Raw genomic sequence first — 20,000 nt, 5'->3', positions numbered from 1 at the left:
TTCTGAAACTTCCAAGAGCGTATCAGTTAAAAAAAAAAAAAAAAAGCAAGTTTAAGTGGAGCTAAACTGCACCATGTTCGTGATATAGAAAAAATGTCTCAAATTCGGTTTTAATACACCTTTTAGAGTTTCTCCAGTATCCTCTAATTATTATACCGGCAGGGCAGTCCTCTACAAATTCTTAGTGCTCCTAACATTCTCTTGGGGTTGTAAAACCGTGTCTAAGATGAGTCTACCTCTTATGGGCCATTATCACAGTTTGGTTTGGATGGTGCAATAAGAATATTCATGATGGAATAAGTTGTCGTAATTTTTACTACTATTACAGGTCTCTAAACCGTTTATGAACTGTAGTCAAGATATGGCCCGTTTTTATAAACCGTAAAATGCAAAGTTTAACTGTTACCCACAGTTTACATAGAAGCTAGTAAAGTGTAACTTTTTGCCTGTCTTATAAATCAGTGTAATTACATATTCAACTTTAATTACTGGTGCGTCTGTATTGGCAAGGTTTATATGTTATATTTTATGCAAGACTACGATTCCTATTAATATTTAGCAGCTAACTATATCATTAATTACTCTAAAATCTTTCCCCTACCATCTTTTTAATGGAGCTGAGAGAGTAGATGTATTAAAAATTGATGTATTGTGGATTTCAGAAATGTGTATGACACTTTAAAAAATGCCTGGCCTTATTCAATAGGCCAAGCATATCAGTTTCTTGTTTACTAAAAAGTATGGGCCCTGTTAGAACTTAGAATTCAGGGAAGAATATTAGACTCTGAATCCTGAGCAATTCATTCAGTTGTTAGAATGATTGTAACTTATGTCTATGTTTCTGAGAGTTAGACATCACATATTTCTAATTTCAAGTTATTGTGGTAAGAGTCGTACTTTCTCTCATTCTTACATTTTCTTTCTCTGTTTTTGCATTAAATATCTAGTCAAAGGCCAGAGGGAGAAATATGGTCTTTCTAGGTGCCTGTTTCCATTTGACCTTTCACAGGGTATTATTGTTGTTGACTTTTTTAGACATCTTATTCTGCTTGACACATTAATGTCTTTAAGATCGTGTGCTTAATTGCTTTATAGCGCTTTTACTCTATCACCTTTGTGAAAAACACACGGCGAACGTTAATGCATTTTATCCGGTTCCAAACCATTACTTTTTCAAAATGGAAAAATTTGTCTTTCGGAAGTGTCTTTAGATGTATTAAATAATACAAAAGAAGTAATAAAACTCGGAGTAGAAAGAACATGAGTATATGCTCTTGAGAGTCACAGTGCTCTAAAACAAGGAAAGTGAGCAATCCAACTCAAGTTTTTACATCCCCGCTTTATCAGCCGCACGGGGGGAGCCTGAGGCCTTTTACTTTCAGCCTTTCTCCAGAGTATGCTAATGCTGGCCCCCTGTATAAAATGCTAAGACGATAAAACTTTAAAGAGCAAACAAGAGTTAGATCCTCTTTTCCCCCTTAAAAAAAAGACCTATTTCAGAGAAATGAAAGGTATTCATAATAAAAGTGTTTACAATGTCGGTGCAACTGACTGCGCTACTAGGCAATGTATAGTGGTTGTTAGGAACCATCTACAGGGGGTGTGCAGGGAAGTGGTTTTTTAAAATGTTGATTGTCCAGTGATAAGAGTCTTAAAATAAACGATGAATGAGGTCAATAAAATAGCTTATTGGACATTGTTTTTAAGAACCAGAAATCATCACTGGGCTAAATTACAGCATTTTTAGGTTAGCACTATTTTACATTTGGCAATTGCTGTTTTAGATTATTCATTTTGTTCTTAATTTAGTTACAGTTGAATTATAAAATGTCTCAGAAAAAATAGTGTGTGTTAAACAATATATAATAATTGTATATTTCATGCCTAACGTACTGCCACTCTGGGCTTATAAAAGTAAAATATTCATAGTCAATATATCGTACATTTTATGCCTATATGAATTAGTGCATGTGAAAAATATTTATGTGTATTTTCCATAGAGAGAGAAAAGGAAAGCTTCCCTCAGCTTGTTGGAAATAGATTTCAGAAAAGATAAAAGTTAGAGGAAGACTGAATCTTGTCTTTTCCTAAATTATATAAATTATAATCATATTTTTAATTATCTTTCAGAATATTGAGTCAACATTCATTCTTTGATTCTGTTTCCCCTGCCGTCATTAACATTTTGTATATTAGATGTCCAATATTATTGATGGAATGTCACTTCAGCATTTTATATCTTCATCTTCATAGAGTTTTAAGATGCTTGTACTTAAAGAATATGTTGTCATTTTATGTGTGGTATTAGACGGGAAAAATACTATCTAATTCTCTCCATCAAAATTTGGCTGCACGTAACTGAATGCATTTCATAGTACTTTGAACATTAAACAAAAGTGAAAGAATTGTTTTACACTTAAATAGCATAGTCATGTGTCCTGAAATTATATCATGGTGCTTATTGTTACTGATTGGGGGTGGAGGTTTAAGCTGTGCTGATGCAATTGTTAACAAGAGGCAAAGGGCCTCGTGGTATTAGCATATGTGGGCTCTGGTGGCAGATTGTAGGGCTTCCAATCCCAGACTTAGCACCTAATAGCTGAGGTAGATTTATTTCTTTCCTCAGTTTTCTCAGCTGAAAGTGAGGTAAGTAATAATAATACGTACCTCATAGGATTTTTGCACATGAAATGAGTGCCTGGAACATAATAATTGCTCCCTGCTTCCCTCATAGTGCTGTGTTCATAGTTACTGATTTATATTACCTCTCGTAATACCTTACTATTGCTGTAAAGGAGACCATAAACAATACAAAAATATTTTGTATTTTGATACATTCTTTTAGGCTCTCCATAAATGTGTGGCTACTTTCCTTGATAGTCCCTCTTCTTTTCCTCCCACCTCCTCTTATAATTCATAAAGTAAGTGGACCCACAGAGTGAAACAACATGAGACAGGAATTTGTGGTAGGGAGCGCCTGACTCAGCGTCAGTGAGATCAGAGGTTTTTGAGATGAGAAGATGTTATCTCAGATTGTAGGCAATGAGCAATTCGAATAGGATAATATCAGCCCAGAACAGGAATTCATGATATGTGCCTGGAGAACATTGTGTATTTGGTTTGACAGGAATTTAGAATATAAAAAAGGGAAGTAGAATTTAGAGTCTGTCAAGGGGACCGGACTGTTGAGTGTCTTAAACATCAAGCTATGGTGTTTGTGTCAGTTTGGAGCCTGTTGATGTTATGAGCTTGGCTTTCACTTGCCCACAGATGTGCTTTGGGAAGAGTAACCTGCAGGTGTGCTGGATGAACTGTACCTGAGTGGAACTCATGTGTGGAAGGATGTTCTGGAATTGGGAGAGAACTGGAAGCAGAAGATGAGTTCTTACAGTATGTTGTATCTGACTTAAATACAAAACAAAGGGCGGAGAGCAAGGAATCCGTACAGGGAGTGCTGAGAAAAGAAATACCAGAATAAGACAATGGATTGAATGTTGGGGACAAAGAGGAAAATTAGGGGGAAAAAACCATAGCGACTTTAAAAGCCCGCAAGAGAAATGGGGGACACAGAGGACAGGCTCAGGAGGGAAAATGATGATGAGTTCAGTATCTTACTTGCCGAATCCAAGTGTTCTTAGATTCAGGAAAAAACAAAATGGAAACTGTCTCTTCATTTAGTCTTTCTGTTCAACTCTAGAATAGTCAAATCCTATATGGTAAAATATAGAAGTATTCCTGAGATTAGGAGATAAGATGTTTTAAAACTTTAGAAGAGTAGAACTATGGATTAGTGCTTCTTACCGATTATTCTTAGAGAGCCAGAAATGCCAAATTATCATCCATAGTCTTCATTTTAACACTCCATATTTAACACTCCCCTGTGCTGTGGCTTTTACTCTTAGCATACCCAGAATGAAGAGTTTGGGAAATTAATGCATGTATTTTGCCTTAACCCTTGGCCTTTTTGCCCTTTCCTTTTTTTGTTTTTCATTCTCTTTCCTTACCTAAATTCTGCCTTTCCGTATGAGCCTAATCCTATTTTTCTAGGAGGCTTTCCCAAGTAATTTTGACCTACACTCAGCTCCACATTTCTGAAGAGCTTGTCGCCTGTACCACTATTTGGAACTAAGGCTGTGTGTGTGTGTGCGCGCATGCGCATGTGTTCTTGCACACGTGTGTGCTCATTATGCAGTTATTTCTGAGTTATTTCTGGCTTAATGGTAGGTCCCTTAAGGACAGAGACTATGCTTTAGATACATTATAACATATCATAGTTTATGAAACCCCTAACACATTATACGACACAAACAAAGCACTCAATAAACATATGATACCGATTATGAAGAACCAAAATGGGAGATGACAGTTCATTAGAAATGGTTTGACTTCACCAAGCGATCCCTATAAGAGTACAATCCAGGATTCTCGTAGTGTGCTGAAGAAGAAGGGAGAAGAGATTTTAGGAAGAAGAGAGAACTAACTCCAATGTTCACTTTTATGAAGGAACCAAGAGATCTTTCTAACTATTGGCAGAGTATACTTGTGAGCTTGTATTTTTAATTTTAATATTTTAGTTAATTAATGTCTTTTAGAACTGTCCAACTTTATGTGAACAGAAAGTGGCAGGCCTTCACCTCATTTGTGACTATCCTCTGAGGTCTTGTTACATTTTATTTATCGTATTGAAGGTGAATTGAAAATGAAGACAAAAATTACCGAGATTAATAGAGTCCTAATCAGATGACTTCAAGAGGATTCTACCAGGAGGTAGAAAAGATTAAAGCCAGGTGGAATAATACAGATTCTGCCTAATAATTTTTTTAAACTTGTTTTGGCACTTTTCAATCAAGTCGATTTTTTAAATCTTTATTTTCTACTGCTGTTGAAAGAGTTCTAGAGCCTTGATGGTCTTTATGAATGCAAGGGATTCTCCCTGTAAGAGTCAGAGTTTAGGATCATTATAATTGATAATACTCTTCCCTTCTGCACCTCAGCGCCCACATTCCCTGATTACCAGACTTTGCGGAGTTCTACAGATTATGGATAAAATTACTTTAGATTTCTATTTTATATCGGTGTTTGCCTCTTACCAAAACTACCTTAACAGTTAGGATTGATGCTGTGTTCAGGAGGAAATAATTTGAACTTATTTCCTTTTCCCACGTGTTAGATTTAAATGAATGAAAAGAGAAGAAAACAATTGGAGTAGACCTGGAAGGTGAACTCATACTGGTAGCATCAGTCCATTATCTGCCTCCTTCCAAACTTGAGGCAGAAAGAAATTTAATGCTGTACTCGCCATATTTAGTTCAACTGTTGTTTCTTTTTTATTAAGTAGTTGTTTCTCCTCACTCTCAATGAGTTAGCTCAGATTTGCCTTTTCTTTCTCTTGTAAGAATGTTAAAATGAGGTTCCCATCTTTATATTTTCAGATTTTGTTTCTAGAGATCAATACGAATGTTCTTCCTGAGCTCGTTTTGTACCGAGGTCTTCACGCACAAAGCCTTCTCCCATGTCATGTCGGTCCCCCGTCTGATGATTAGTCTCCTGCTGTTGAATTTTCAGATCATTTCTTCCATGTCATTCCTGAGTCTTCTCAGCCTCCATGCCATCTCAAAGTTCTACTTGCTAATATTCTATAATTAGTTGCAGGCGATTATTATTTTCTCCCTCTTATTTAAGCAAATATTTGAAGTTTGCAAGTTAATGATCTTCTATATAGAATCAGAATGTTAACATGGCTCATATAAGACTAGAAAATACATTTGTGTTCTTAGAAGCCAAAACTTTAGGGTAAGGAAATCAAAGGCTGAGGCATCACACAAAAGAGGAGTAGTGTAGTGTTACTTCAGAACTGCAGAGGAGATCACATTAATCTTTTTTATTAACATGTTGAACGCACATTCTGTGTGTCCTAGAACTTTCAATACAGTGCATGTCCCAGTCATCTTTACAACACCCTCTGCTTCTTGAGAGCCTCAGTTTGTTGTATCTTTCCAGTGATCAACACCAGGCTCTCCTGGGAGTAAGAACTTTGCAACCAAAGACAGCTGAAAGGGACTTCCAGAGTCCCACTTTGTAAAACAGTATTGAAAATCTAATATAAATTGTGAATTATCATGAAACATAATGAAAATATTCAAGTATATAATATTACCTTTCTTCCTTCTATTCTCTTTGGCTGCCTTAAAATTTAAATTGCTGTTTGTAGGCACATGTAGAATTTGCAGACCCTACACCTTTGGCTGGTGATATTTTTATATAAAATCCCTACAGATCTTAGATCTCTCTGTGGGCAGAAGCATTTGAAATTGGAGTGGCTCTGGACATCAGAGGAAAGCAGCTGAAAGTGACTGACAACTTGAGCAAGTGGAATGCTCTCTCATTGTTTTCATGCCTGTTAAGCCTGCACAATTTTTGCTGATATTTTGGATCATTAAGATGCACCAAGAAGCTCTGAACATAAAAGCATTTGGGGGGCTTTACATCTGTTTTCACAGATTTTCTAATTCACAATTTTCCCCTCATCTTTAATTTTTTTTTCCCTAACCATTTCTGGGCCTCTTATAATTTTAATTCTGATTTAATTCCATTTGTATTTAATCTCTAAACTTTTTTTTTATTATTAACTTTGCTAGTTAGCTTTGAGATCTCTTTCCAAAGTGATTGTACAGAACTTATGACTATGCCAGCTCTTTATCATCTCATCTTTTTTTTTTTAAAGTGCGACAAGTGCGGCTCAGTAAGCTGCTCTTCTTTTTTACATTATTCCAGTCCCCGTATGTGGCACTTACAACTCATTCTCGTTCTTCCTAATAAAAAGGTCCTCCCAGAGATACAGTGCCTTCAGCTAAAAAGTGCTGTACCCCCACCGTGCCAAATGTGGAAATTTGTGGGTTCCTGTAGGGTTTCAAAGGATTTTTATAGAACTATACAGATGGTATCTGACATCCGTGGTATGAATCTCCACAATTTAGGCAAAGCGTGTCAGAAAACTTTTAGCTGACAGTATTGTAGCTTACTGCTTCTGTTTTATATCTAAAGAAAATACTTTGTTAGCGGGTACATCTTGGTTTGCACTAACACTAGGTGAGCCTTAGAAATTTCCTTTCGCTAAGGGTCAAAAATTAATTGACGGAATTGTTTAAAAATGAATATTGTTATTCACTATTAATCTTTTCCTTCTAGTACCAGGGGAAAATGAAGGTTTTTAAATACCCATATGTATTTTAACTCAGCTTTTGACATAGGGCTTAAGGAAGTGGATGTCTATTTGGTGAGTATGGGTATTTTATGACTAAAGGTATTTATGATGTAAAGTTGACTATCACTTTAGAATATTACTTAATGTGAAGGTAATTTACATAAGCCTATTTTAATAAATGTTAAAATTATCTTCATTTTGACTACTTTGGGAGACTTTTAAATTACCATTCAAATAAGTACAACAAAATACTTGAAAACTTTGACACCAATAAACGCAGTTTAAAATGTTATCTCAGGTTTCCTACATTCTATAACCAGGTTCTTTCATTAGGATAGACTTAAATAGTTTATGTAAGCAACAGATGACCAACAAATTTTACATAACTAGTGGAAATTAACATTCTTGTCAGTTTGCTCGACATTATCTTGATCTTTGAAGGCTGAAAATGGTGTAACATCAGCAAGACGTTGAAAAGGCAGGAGCGAAAGTAATCACTGGTCACATAACGTTATCTTACTCTGGATAAATTTACATTTGCCGCATTAAATCCAAGGTCTCTTTTGTTAATTAGCAGGTCAGAGAAGGACGTAATCCACTAGATTTAGAATAAAAGATAAATATTGTTTTTGCTCCCTATTCCATTTTCATGTTTAGAACTAACAGAGCATAACTAAGTACAGTTCAGGAGGAAACTGAACACTGAGTCAGTCCTCCTGTTGAATTTGAGCAAAGGCATAGTTCCAGCAGGGCAGCCAGTCTCAGAGATTAGACAGACCCATTGACAGAAACCGTATGTAATCCAAGTGGAGAGTAATCTCTGTAAAGATATCCAGGAAACAGCTTCACCCCAGCCAGCCCTGAATGGGCAGTTTGGCCAGGGAGACAAGCCACAGTCCAGAAAAATGGGTGCGCCACATCCGGGAGGACTGGCCGGGCCATAGGGCCCAACTATAGGACTTGAGATCATGATCTTCAAGGAGCCAGACCAAGTTATCAAAGAGGAAATTAGAGAGAAATGGGAACATTTGTGTGCCCAAATACCCATCCTCACATTTCTGCCTGAAACCCAGTCCAAGGAACAAGGCAAAAACAGTTGGGATGAAAGGTTGAAAGGAGTTTGGGAGCAGTAGCAAGAAGCTGACTTAATGGCCAAATGTCAAGATATAATTTAGACTTTCTTTTGTTTCACTAGCCAGCAGATTTGACACTTAAAGGTCCTTAGAGCCATAGCTGGATGTTCATTGAAAGTTACCATTTATGAGACACAAAATGGAATGGTACCAGTCGTATCTCAGTGGACAACTGTTTTGATTCTGAGATTGGGCACAATATGCTTGTACTCATCCATGATCAAAGTAATTACATCTATATTTTCATTTTATTACAGCTGTTTTGGTCACATCTATTATTTTTATAAATAGAATGGTAAATCTCAGAGAATTTAATTGTGTGTATGTTTTTTTTTAATCAGCACTAAAGCAAAACTATCTGAAATCATTTGGGAGTGAGCCTCCAAGTCATGTAAAATCCAGTTTCTTTAAATAATGTTGCATAAATTTAAATAAATTACAATATAATGTTGAAGGTAAGGGCAAGAAATCTTAGAGAAATTTGATATACATATATATGCATGCAATTTATAAAATTATGTTTCATTAACCCTAATTCACCTTTCTGTTATATTTCTTAGAACTTCTATTGACTTTAAATGGAACTTTGGAACTCTACCTTGGGGTTAGATCTTCTGGGATGTAGGCTAGAATTATAAACAGCATCCTTCAGAATGGCAGTGTATCTTAGAAGAGAAAATGTTATTACAATTATCAGAAAATAATATTCCTTTGCAATCAAACACAAAATAGCTGCATTTTTTAGAAGATAGACTGGGAGTTATGGTTTATTAAATACATTAGGGTTAAATTTGTACTCTGACTTTAAGATGAGAAATTAAAATTTATTTGCCCTGTTTATCCTTACCCACAGTGAAAAGGTATGGAAAATATGGTAGGGCATTTTCTAATTATATTCTGAACAAAGCAAGCCAAACAAGGTATATATGGAGTGAGGAATCATTTGTTCACTCCAATTTTTCTATCCTCTTTTAATGGTTGTACATTTCTGAAAGGAAGAGTATTTTCCTTTTCATCAAGAGATAAGCAGGATTTGTATCTGTTGAACTGGAATGATGATTCTGGGTACCGTCCTAATGGCAGCTATGTGCAAACTCATCCAAATCAAAAGAAAAGTCAGTTGTTCAACATAAGAATGTTTGTGGTAAATGTCATTTTAAATTACAAAAGAGAAAACAGTCTTGCAAAATAACAAGTTGGAAAAATACTGAGTCATGCTAGAAAAGATGTTTTGTAATTTCTTACTAGATAGAGAAAGATTTAATTTATAATTTCTAGTTGTTTTTAATTATATGGCCTTGTTCACTTCTGTACCTAAGGGAATTAAATATTTCCCTAATGTGTGCTTAAATTTAGAATATAAAAAATTCTAGATCTTAGTGGAAGAAATCAGGATTCTCATTTCAAAAGAATAAAATCATAAATAGAATTAAGTAAATCATTTCTTAATGACTATATAAATAACTTTGGTTATTTAATTACTCACATTAGCCTAAGATCATCTCTTATTTTAAAAAGTACTAGCAAAATCTTTTCTTTTAAAAGTAAACCTTTCCATTTAAAACTTAAGTTTCATTTATTAGCTTATTCCTGTGATATGTTAAACTAAAATACTTCCTAAACAATCATTCTAAAAGTTAACAAATGTTTAAGAAACATGAATTGTTTCTCATTTCAACCTGACTTTATATAAATGGAGATAACTAAACTTGCAATTTTTTAAGTCTACCATTAAATTCCAAATATAATTATATCATTTCCTTGTGCATATACTAGAAGGAAATGAGTAAAATTGAATTTCCACAGTCTCCATTTTTCATATGCTTTCTAAATGAGCATCAGTTATTTCACCAGTTTTCCTGTGAATCTTCTTCTTAGGAAAAAAAAAAATGACTTTTTAAAAAATGTTCTATTTGATGTGGTTGTATTCCAAGATAGCAGTCAATAGAAGTTAGCTACTCAGAAATAAAACAAACAAAACCAAAAACTGAGCCTCCTAAGACTAAACCTTCCATCTTGATAAAGGATTCTGTGTTTACATTTCAGAATTCATATTACATCTTCAAAACAATGTTACTTATGTAGTAAGCATGAAGGTTTTGCCATTAGCAAATCTGAACTAATTGAATAAAAATTTTACTTAAACATATGAAATTATAGTTAAAGTGCTAATCATATACTTTGATTTTTAAATGCTTATGTATAGTTATTACTCATTCAACAGCTTTGTGCTAAGTACTAGACAGACGTTATAGGTAGGTAAAAAAAAAATCTTATCCACATATTTCTTTTTAATCAAATTAAAATTTTAATGCTATTTTTTGAAAGAGTCAAAATCAGTGCAAATCAATGGGCAGCAGTGGCCTATAGCAATGCCCAGTCAATTCTGATATTTTTAAATACCATTCATTAACAATTAAGATATAACAATATATAAGAGATATGGAAGAATTTATATGGTTCTAAACATTTTCTGTTAGATTTAACCAATGTATCCCATGTAGGTTAAAGGTATAGAAACTAAGTTAAGTAGAAGTAAGTATTAAGAAACTTAAAAATTAATAACTTGAACAAATCGGTGTTGAGAAGGAAATAGGTGTGAGGTTTAAGGGCTTGTACGTATTTCAGTACATCTGGTATGTTTCTCAGAGTACTATATACGTAAATTCATTTTACTGGCTAAAGATTACTATATTGGGCCAAATAAAATTATTTTCCATAGGAAAACTGAAGCATGAGGGCCTTAAGGCTATTTCTGAGGATAGGTTTTTTGAATATTATCCATGGAGTAACATTTTTTTAGTAAGGATTTGCAGTTACTGATAGAAGCGTGTTATATCCTTCAGGATGCTAGGGCCGGGGAAAAGATTAAAAATTATTCTTATAGGATTGTTTAAAGATGTATCATATCTCATTGTAAAAAGATGTTTATTACTTTTTTCAATGAGTACACTTTATTAAATATATTAAATATTTTTCTGAAATAACTAGGATTATCTGAAAAAAGATATAGGGGAATCTCCTATCATGAGTAAACCACATAAAAGTAATTTTAATCTAGTCTTACTTTTAGTCTTGACTTGTAAACATTTGATACAATTAACTTTAAATTGCCTGATACTGCCCATATTGTAGATATTCATGGTAAGTTTTTCTTCACAGCATTTGTTGACCTCTTTCATAACATTTAAGACCTAAAATTTTTATCATTAGTTTCTCAGTATCAATAAATACTGCATTTCTGAAAGCCTAATCCAATTTGCATTGTGCCACTGAATTTTTCCTGTATGACGACACTGTGTAAGTATTTTAATCATTACATTTGATGGTATCTAAATAAGGAAACACCATTGTGACTTTACAGTCTAACATCTATTGACAAGTACATTTTTAACACCTCAGTTTAAGAGAACTTCATTCATAGTACTTTCTTATTCTAAAGAAAAACTGGAACTGTTTATAGGATCTTTTACTTAATCTTGAATAAGGACAAAAATGAAGACAATTTACATTCCTCTGGAGGATACACTGTGTGACCACAATCTAAAGTAAAGAGGTAAAGTTTTCCATTATAATTTGACTCTTCGCTGAGGATGTAGGTAGCATTAACATTTCTTCAGGCTTTCCTGGGTGCGTAGGGTACTTATAAATTCCACAACTAAAGAAACAACACTTTTCTCTAGGTAACAAATCAGTCCACTAATGTAGATAGTCCTCTTTGTTTTTGGTATATTCCATTATGAGGGTGGGCTATAAAACTGAGCGATTAATGGAGGGTATAAGAATCAACTGCCTCTTTGCATTTGGTTTGCATTTCCTTCCAGTAGAGGCTTGGCAGGTTGAATGGAGCAGAGATGAGTTTCAGTCATTTAAATTGAATAAACGTTTATTGAGCACCTATTATGTGCAACATATTCTGTTGGAAACTGGCAGATGATCTGTATCTACAAAGAGGTAAAAAACCTCTAACAGAGGGAAGGATATGTACAAAGATAATGGGAGAGTTCAAGTAAAGGAAGGAACAAAGTTATAACCAAATTACAGATTCAGGCTTAAATGTATTTATACATGCGGAGAATTATAAAAGTCTTCGTGAAGCATCTAGCTTTGAGTTTTGCACAACACGAAATAGATTTCTGTTTGAAATTTATGATATTTGACTGTGGTTTGTTGATGGAAATAGCCATCTTAAACTTTTTCAGCCTAATATTAAGCAGAGATGAGGAAGTAGAAGATAGATACAAAGGATTTGAAGATATAAGCCAAGGTGACTAAGACACAAAGCATGAGTCTCATTCAGAGGGCAGATAATTCTTTTGCCTTGGGGTGGGGTCGACAGTTTGCCTAGAGAGGAATACCTGTAGGATGAGATTGGACGAGAGTTTGGGAGCTGTGTCTTAGAGTTTATTAATCTCCAGGTTGAGGATAGGGTAGGAGCATTAGAAAATTCACCAGTTATTTGGAGATTCTTAGCTAGGACCTCAAGGGTGTATGTTACTTCTTTTTAAAAAGACTTACCTGTTTTCTTCTTTGCTACTCATCTCTGGAAGTACTATACTGTTTCACTAGAGGAAGTGTCCATATTTCCTGCCATTTTCCCTCAATATTCAATTTTAAAATACATTTTTCTTAAAAATGACATAAAAACATAGACTGAAATTTTTAAATAAATAAAATTTCTGGAGATCAAGTATCAGCTGCCTTTATGAATGTGGCCATTGCTACTGCTCATAGCTTCATCACAGAGAAAACTAGAAACAAATTTTTTTCAACGTCTTCCCCTCTTCTACTTTCTAATGCCCAAGTTTTCTTGGATCCACTATTCCTTCTCCTTGAGCGTTAAAGCAACAAATATAAAGATTCATCAAAATTGAATATGTGTTATCAAGAGTCATTGTCTATTTTAACTTTTAGAATTTTTGACAGAGATTAGGCTCATCTGTCTTCTTGGTAGAGTACAAGAGGGAACAATCTCACGTACATATAAATTTAAGAGCAATGTATACAAAACTTTTTAGTCTACAACCAACGGCCTGAATTCTTCACTTCTCACCACTGTTCTAATCCTGCTGCCTTAGTCCTGCCCATCATTACCTTGGTACACAGTGAGCTCCTGACTGGTAACCCTATCCCAGTAGCCTGTATTCCACATGCGCTTTGCAAATTCCTAAAACTCTTCTACCTTTTCACTGCCGTGCTCAGAAACCATCAATAGCCCTTCAGCTGGCAGAGAATAAATTTTGAGCTCCATAAAATGCAACTCAAGGGCCCTTCACCATCTGACCTTGTTCTGCTTTCGAATATTTCTTTATTACCAGTCCTTCTTTCTCCATGGCCTCTGCACACACTCAGGTTTCCCACAACACCTCTAAAATTCTCCATTGTTTACCCATTTCCACTCAGAATGCCCTTTTTCTCAACTCTGCATAATGAGCATTTTCATATATTTCAAAGCCTACCTGAAGTGACACACTCCTCCGTCACACAGATCATTGAGTGCATTGCCTGAATGGATCTCCTGTCTTTCATAACATACTTTCTGTCATGGTATACAGATCATATTTCTAATGGTATCTAAGTTGCCTGTGTGTGTGTCTTGAAGACTGCCTCTATTAGACTGTAAACTCTCTGAGAACAGGAACCGCTGTCCATGTCAGTCCCTAGCCCAGTGGTTTGCACGTAACGTTTACTGAATTGATGTTTTCAATTCTAACAAGAAGTAACATTTATCCTTCTAGGAGTGTTTCCAGGTCAGTTAACTGACTATGAACCTCTCTGTCAGGGAATAGTAACAGATTTTCTCTCTCTCCATCAATAAATACTTTCCCTGTAATTATCTAAAGAACTTCCAAATAGCTTTCTGAATCTCCCAAGTGTAAATTATATCAAATTAGGAAGTTGGCTATTTCGTCTTCAAGCAAGAAATAGAAATCACTGCTTTTCTACAGTAAATAGTAGGTAGTGGACTTGGAATAGTTGAATTAGAAATCTTCTGTTTCATGGGCAGAACGGTTTTTTTAAACTGTTCACAAAGAGTTCCTGGATTCTAGTTTGAATATTCATTATCTGCCAAATGGATAATTTACATTAAAATCAAAGATGAAGTTTCTTACAGATCCACTTAAAGGGATAGGACATATTTTATCAGGTTTGGAAGAACTACTAAAGTGACTGTCAAGGTAAATACGTCTACCTTCTGTCTGCGCACTTCTGTGCCAGAAGTTTTACTCTTCTGTGATAATCTAGATGCCAGATATTTATTAAGTGCCAGTAAATAAATTAAGGATCAGGCATCATAGACCCCTGCCTTAAGACATGTTAAAAAAATAAGTCTACTTACTACCTTTATTCAAGATCTCACAATGAGACCAAAAAAATCAGTTATTCCACTAGATTTTTTCCTTTTTGTTCATAAGTTAAAAACAAAAACCAAAAAACTAAATCCTCAATGTTTCAAATGTTATCAACTGTTTTACTCCTGGAAACAACTGATTCAGTTTGTTAAAAGTAGCTTCTACTTTAGTTATTATTGTTTCTTTTGGCAGGGGGAGTAATTAGGTATGTATGTATGTATGTATGTATGTATGTATGTATGTATGTATGTATTTATTTATTTATTTATTTATTTATTTATTTATTTATTTATTTATTTATTTAAATGGAGGTACTGGGGATTGAACCCAGGACCTTCTGCATGTTAGCATGCACTCTACCACTAAGCTATACTTTTCCCTCTTTACTTATTACTAAGAACTCTATTAAGGACTGTGGTTTAATCTGTAAGACACCTTAAGTTGTAACTGAAGGGAGAAGTCTGTAAATTTCAAATCAGGCTGGGAAAAATGGCTTGATGAATATCTGAACCATTCAGATCTTATTCATACCCGGAAAGAGTTTTTTCACCGAGATAGTCAAGAATTTCTTCTTTTTTTTTTATCCTTCTGAACATGTTCTTCCTTTACTACCTTTAATGAATTCCATTAGGGGTATATGTGCTTTGGGATTCTGCTTAGAGGCAAATAATCTCTCCCAGTTGTTAACTCCTCCAGTATCACTTAATTGCTGTTTCTCTTATTTGCACTTACGGCTGGCAATCTTGTACATATTTAAGCACATATTTCTCCCATCCCAGACAGTAAGTTCTTTGATAGATGCATAAATGCCCCCACAGTGCCTTATATCTAGAAAGTACGCAATAAACTTTTGTTAAATTAATAACTGGCAATGAGATAATGGTAATATGTTATTGGCTTTTCCTGTCAAAGTGAGATTGATGTTCTTTATGTCATTATGGACACAGGGGACGTGACTCAATCCACAGCATAAAGGAACTTTTGGCAGAAAATGTATTTTGTATGTCTCTTAAAATTTCCATCCTTTAGTCAACTTTGAGTTCATCTGTTTAAGGTTTCTCCAGCTGAACATATATTATCAGACTTCATAAACCCCAGTGTGCATACAGCACATGTGATGCAGGCCTGGACCATTCAATGCATGTATGTTAATGATTTGAATGACAAGCTAATGATGAGGCCTGGGATGGATGGCTGAGGAGAGGAAGTGCAGGGGCTCTGTCTATGGAGCATTTCAATGATGGCCCCTCTACTCTGAAATTTACTTTTCTCTGTTGATCTTAAAATGATCAGAGATATGACTTGGGATTTTGGCTTAGTGTTTCAGTGTTCAGAAATGCATTAGTAAATCATTCTTCGGAATAATTGTAATAATATGTTGTGTCAGTTTGTTCCTTTTATTTTATAACCTTAAATGTACTTTTAAGGAAGTGTAGCTGGTCATTACTTTCATAGCCCTAATGCCTGGCATTTGATATGTGGGGGGCATGTATCTTTGTTTTATGATATAGGAATATGAATAAAAGTCTTACTTTGTAGAAGGGCTATATTTAGTTCATACATTGTTTAAAAATTAATTCATGTATTTATACTATAACTTCTTCCCAAAAAAGGATTTCAGGTTGTAATTATATCATGACTGTATCCAACATGAATCACTTATGACCCAGTCACTGTTCCATGTGTTTCACATATACAAAAAAATTATTCCTTGTAACTACTGTGTAAAGTAGGTACTTTGTTATCTCTGCATTATGAATAAAGAAACAGAGATACAGAGACATTAAGTAACTTCCTCAAGATCACACAGTGAGGAAGGAAAGGAGCCAGGATTTAAACCCAAGCATTTTCTCCTCAAAGCCAACTAAATTCTTAACACTGTATTATTAACCACTTAACTGCTGCTGCATGACTAAAGATTATAAATGAGGTGCCTAAATTATTCAAGATTACTTTCTGCTACAACTTACAAGTTAATCAAAATACTAAATACATAAAAAATATTGTATTTAATTATACCCTGTTCATTAAAACCCTTTCCATGACTCTACTGGAGAAGAGGATACATGAGGAAGTGGTGAGCCTGGCATAGACAGGGGATTACTTTTTAAGGCATTCCTTTATTTTATTTGAGTTGTCAGAGAGGTTTCTTTGGTGAAGGGTAGCTTCTTTCCTGGAAGAAAATCTAATTAGCCTATAGTGGTGTAACACATGGTCCCTTGAAGAATTTGAAAAAATAAACACTGCAGAGAGAGCTACTTTTTTCAAGAGCAAGTTAAATGACCCTCATATCCTGTAATGGGAGTAGGAAGGGAACGATACTGCTAATGGCCCCAGAAGAGACTAATTTCCAGTTCATCCTTCAACCCACCAAACGCATGTGGTTTCCTTGGGATCCATTCTTTTGACTTGGCATACCAGACAAGTGAAAACACATCTAATCTGTGAAATAGGAGCATTGAATAAAATTGTTTGATACAGTATTAGGATTCAAAGATTCTGTAGTTTGGGATATCAGAACGATCAAGGGAAAAAAAGGCTTTGGAGGCTCAAGGTCGGGGAGGTCAGTGAAAGCTGGACAGTCAGACTACTTAGAAGTAGATAAGATAGAAGTCGGTCCTTAAATGGAGACGGGATGTGCACAGGGAGAACACAGTGAGGAGGGAGTTCCAGGTTCTGTGTACCCACAGTGAGCTGAAGAGGAAAGCACAGACTCAGTCAGCATGAGAAACAGCTTGGGGCAGGAACTGAACACAATGTGTTAAGGATGATGTTTTGAGTCGGGAATAGAAGTTACCATTCAGAACTGCTGTTGTACACAGAGGGTTGAGGCCTGCTCCCCGAGAATGGCTGAAGGGTGTTGGCTGAGTCTTGTCTCATTCACCCATGTCTCATTTCAGATAGATTTCTGTACAAGGCAATGGCATAATGAAATAAATTGCTTGTGTGCTAAAATTCTCTGAGGAATGTAATGGGACATTCCTTTATAGCTGTCCTTTTAGAAGAATTCTCTTGTTAGGCTTGTATTTTAGAAATACATCCTGTTTGTTATTCCTCTTTATCTGGAACTTGAGACTTTCCCACATGTTCTTTATTCAAATAAAAATCCAACCCAGGAAAGTAAACACAAATGAATCAGATACTCAGATATTCAGCTTCAGCTAAGGGGACAGTGGCGATGGAACAGGAGATTAGGAAGCAGAGTCCAGACTAAGGAGACCTCCTACGTCTTCTCAGAGCCTTGAGGACGTTAAGACATGCCAGCTGCACAAGAGGTCAAATCTTTAGCTGAAATTATTAGAAGCCCCAAAAACTTTTAATTGACTTGAGGTTAACACCTTAGAACAGTGCTAGATATCTATGTATGTCTTGCCAATTACTCAATATCTGTTTAGAATTTAAACTTGAAAGTTTCTAATATTCATAGGTCATTTATGAGACCTAATTAGAAAAAGGTTCTATTATGTTAATCTTAGGAATCTATTCTAATCACTTCCAGTACTTAAGAGTTTAGCATTCACTAAAATGTTCTGAATCGCAGAATGAACCTGCAAAATCTAAAATTATAAATTCAACCTATAATGATTATTAAATCAAAACATCATCTTTAAAATAAAAGTCATTATGTGAATATGAACTTTCACATGTAATCTTACTAGAAGATTTCATTTGTGTATTTTGTGGGAATATTAACATTAGATCTCATAAATGTTTAAAATTCTAGACATGTCTACTTGATACCGTAACAATGAATTGGTTCATCAGTCATTTTACTCAAACTTTTGGCTAATTCAGTGAAACATTTAATCAGAGTAATTGTTGAATTCAATTGCTAAATTTTTTTAGTCACAATAATTGGTTTTGTTTTTAAGATGACCCTACTAAACAGCTTTTATGATTTCAGGCTTTTATTATTCTGGAAATCACCTATGGGTACACACACACACACACACACACCCCGACACATAGATTCTCCCCGCCCCCCACCTCCATGGTACACTTTTCCTAACTCACATTTCTAATTGGCTGTGTAATCTTTCATTAGGACCAAATAGTTTATTCATTACATAAAACAGTATCTACAAGTTAGCCATGTGCATATATTAGAAGTCCTCCTTCTTTTAACTTATAAGTCATTCTTCAGTAAATAATATCACTTATTTCAAGGATGGCAATATTATTTAGTAATTTCTCAGGCAGGACAATAAATAGGACCTTGGAGATTTAGAACTGCAGCCGTTTACCTTACATCAATAGTACAGTGCTTTGGATTTAACACAACTTTTTATACACATAAAACCTAAGTCCAATAACTTCAGTTTCATTAAATATCAATGACAAACCGTCATCTTGGTTTTTTATTTGTATTGGCTACAATATAATTTCACGATTTACCCCACAGAGTGCAATAATGACCTTATAATAGCCACTTCCCATAGGCTCTAACCTCACCCTAGGGAGTAATCTATACTGAGAACTGAGAGATTGCAGCAGATAGTAGCTTGATACAGCAGAAACATTGGGGAAATTTCAGTGTTCTTTGCCCATGCATGCAAAATGGGAGAGTGTTTCCAGGAACCATCACCCAGAATGGGCTTTCCTAGCTGGATTTAACTAGCTTTCCTATACTCAGATATTCTGCTAATAAACATGACAATGTTCTGGAATTCCACTTGTGACTGTTCACTTTGCACGAAACTAGCATATTTTCTGGGGAGAAGATTAGCCGCTAAAGCGATCTGCCCCAAAAAAGTGTTGTCATAAGATGGGCCACGCATCTAACACGGACCTAGGAACGTCAAGAGGAAGATAAATGTGCTTTAAATCAAACCAAAAATGTCAACTGTCTTCACCACATTAAACTCGTGATCAAATAACATTGATCCAAAATTTCTTCATCTTTTTGCCCCATCTAAATATTTTTGTCATATATGTGATACTGTTTCTAATTAAATACAGTTTTGAAATAATCAGGTTTTTTCTTATACTCTAGTCTGTGTAATAAATTAAATTAAAACATTTAAAATTATACTGTTACAATGTTCAGGTTATTGAGGGCCACTGCAGAAATAACAAAGTAAATGTTCTTGTGGCATACTCTAATATCTATTTCAAATTACAGCCTCAGTTTCAAGATTGTCTTACGTGTCCCATCACTGGCAAAATAATGTGTATGTTTTCATTCTTAAGGATTTAGAAACGTTCTGTTTTGTTAGCTTTAAAGAATGTATCTCTATAAGGACATCTAGAGAAGGTTATGAAGATAGAATCTAAAAACTTTGTGCTATCAAAGTTATGAAAACATGCTAA

General features: G+C 34.9%; 1 protein-coding gene across 11 annotated transcripts in view; it reads left to right on the top strand.

Moving 5' to 3' along the window:
• Positions 1 to 20,000, top strand: part of FOXP2 (forkhead box P2) — a 1,129,496-nt gene that overhangs the window by 1,103,035 nt on the left and 6,461 nt on the right. The window lies entirely within an intron of this gene.

The sequence above is a fragment of the Camelus bactrianus genome, chromosome 7, assembly GCF_048773025.1.
Source record: "Camelus bactrianus isolate YW-2024 breed Bactrian camel chromosome 7, ASM4877302v1, whole genome shotgun sequence".
NCBI classification, from domain to species: Eukaryota; Metazoa; Chordata; class Mammalia; order Artiodactyla; family Camelidae; genus Camelus; species Camelus bactrianus.
The sequence above is the reverse complement of the archived record's forward strand: the minus strand, read 5'-3'. Positions and strand labels throughout refer to the sequence as shown.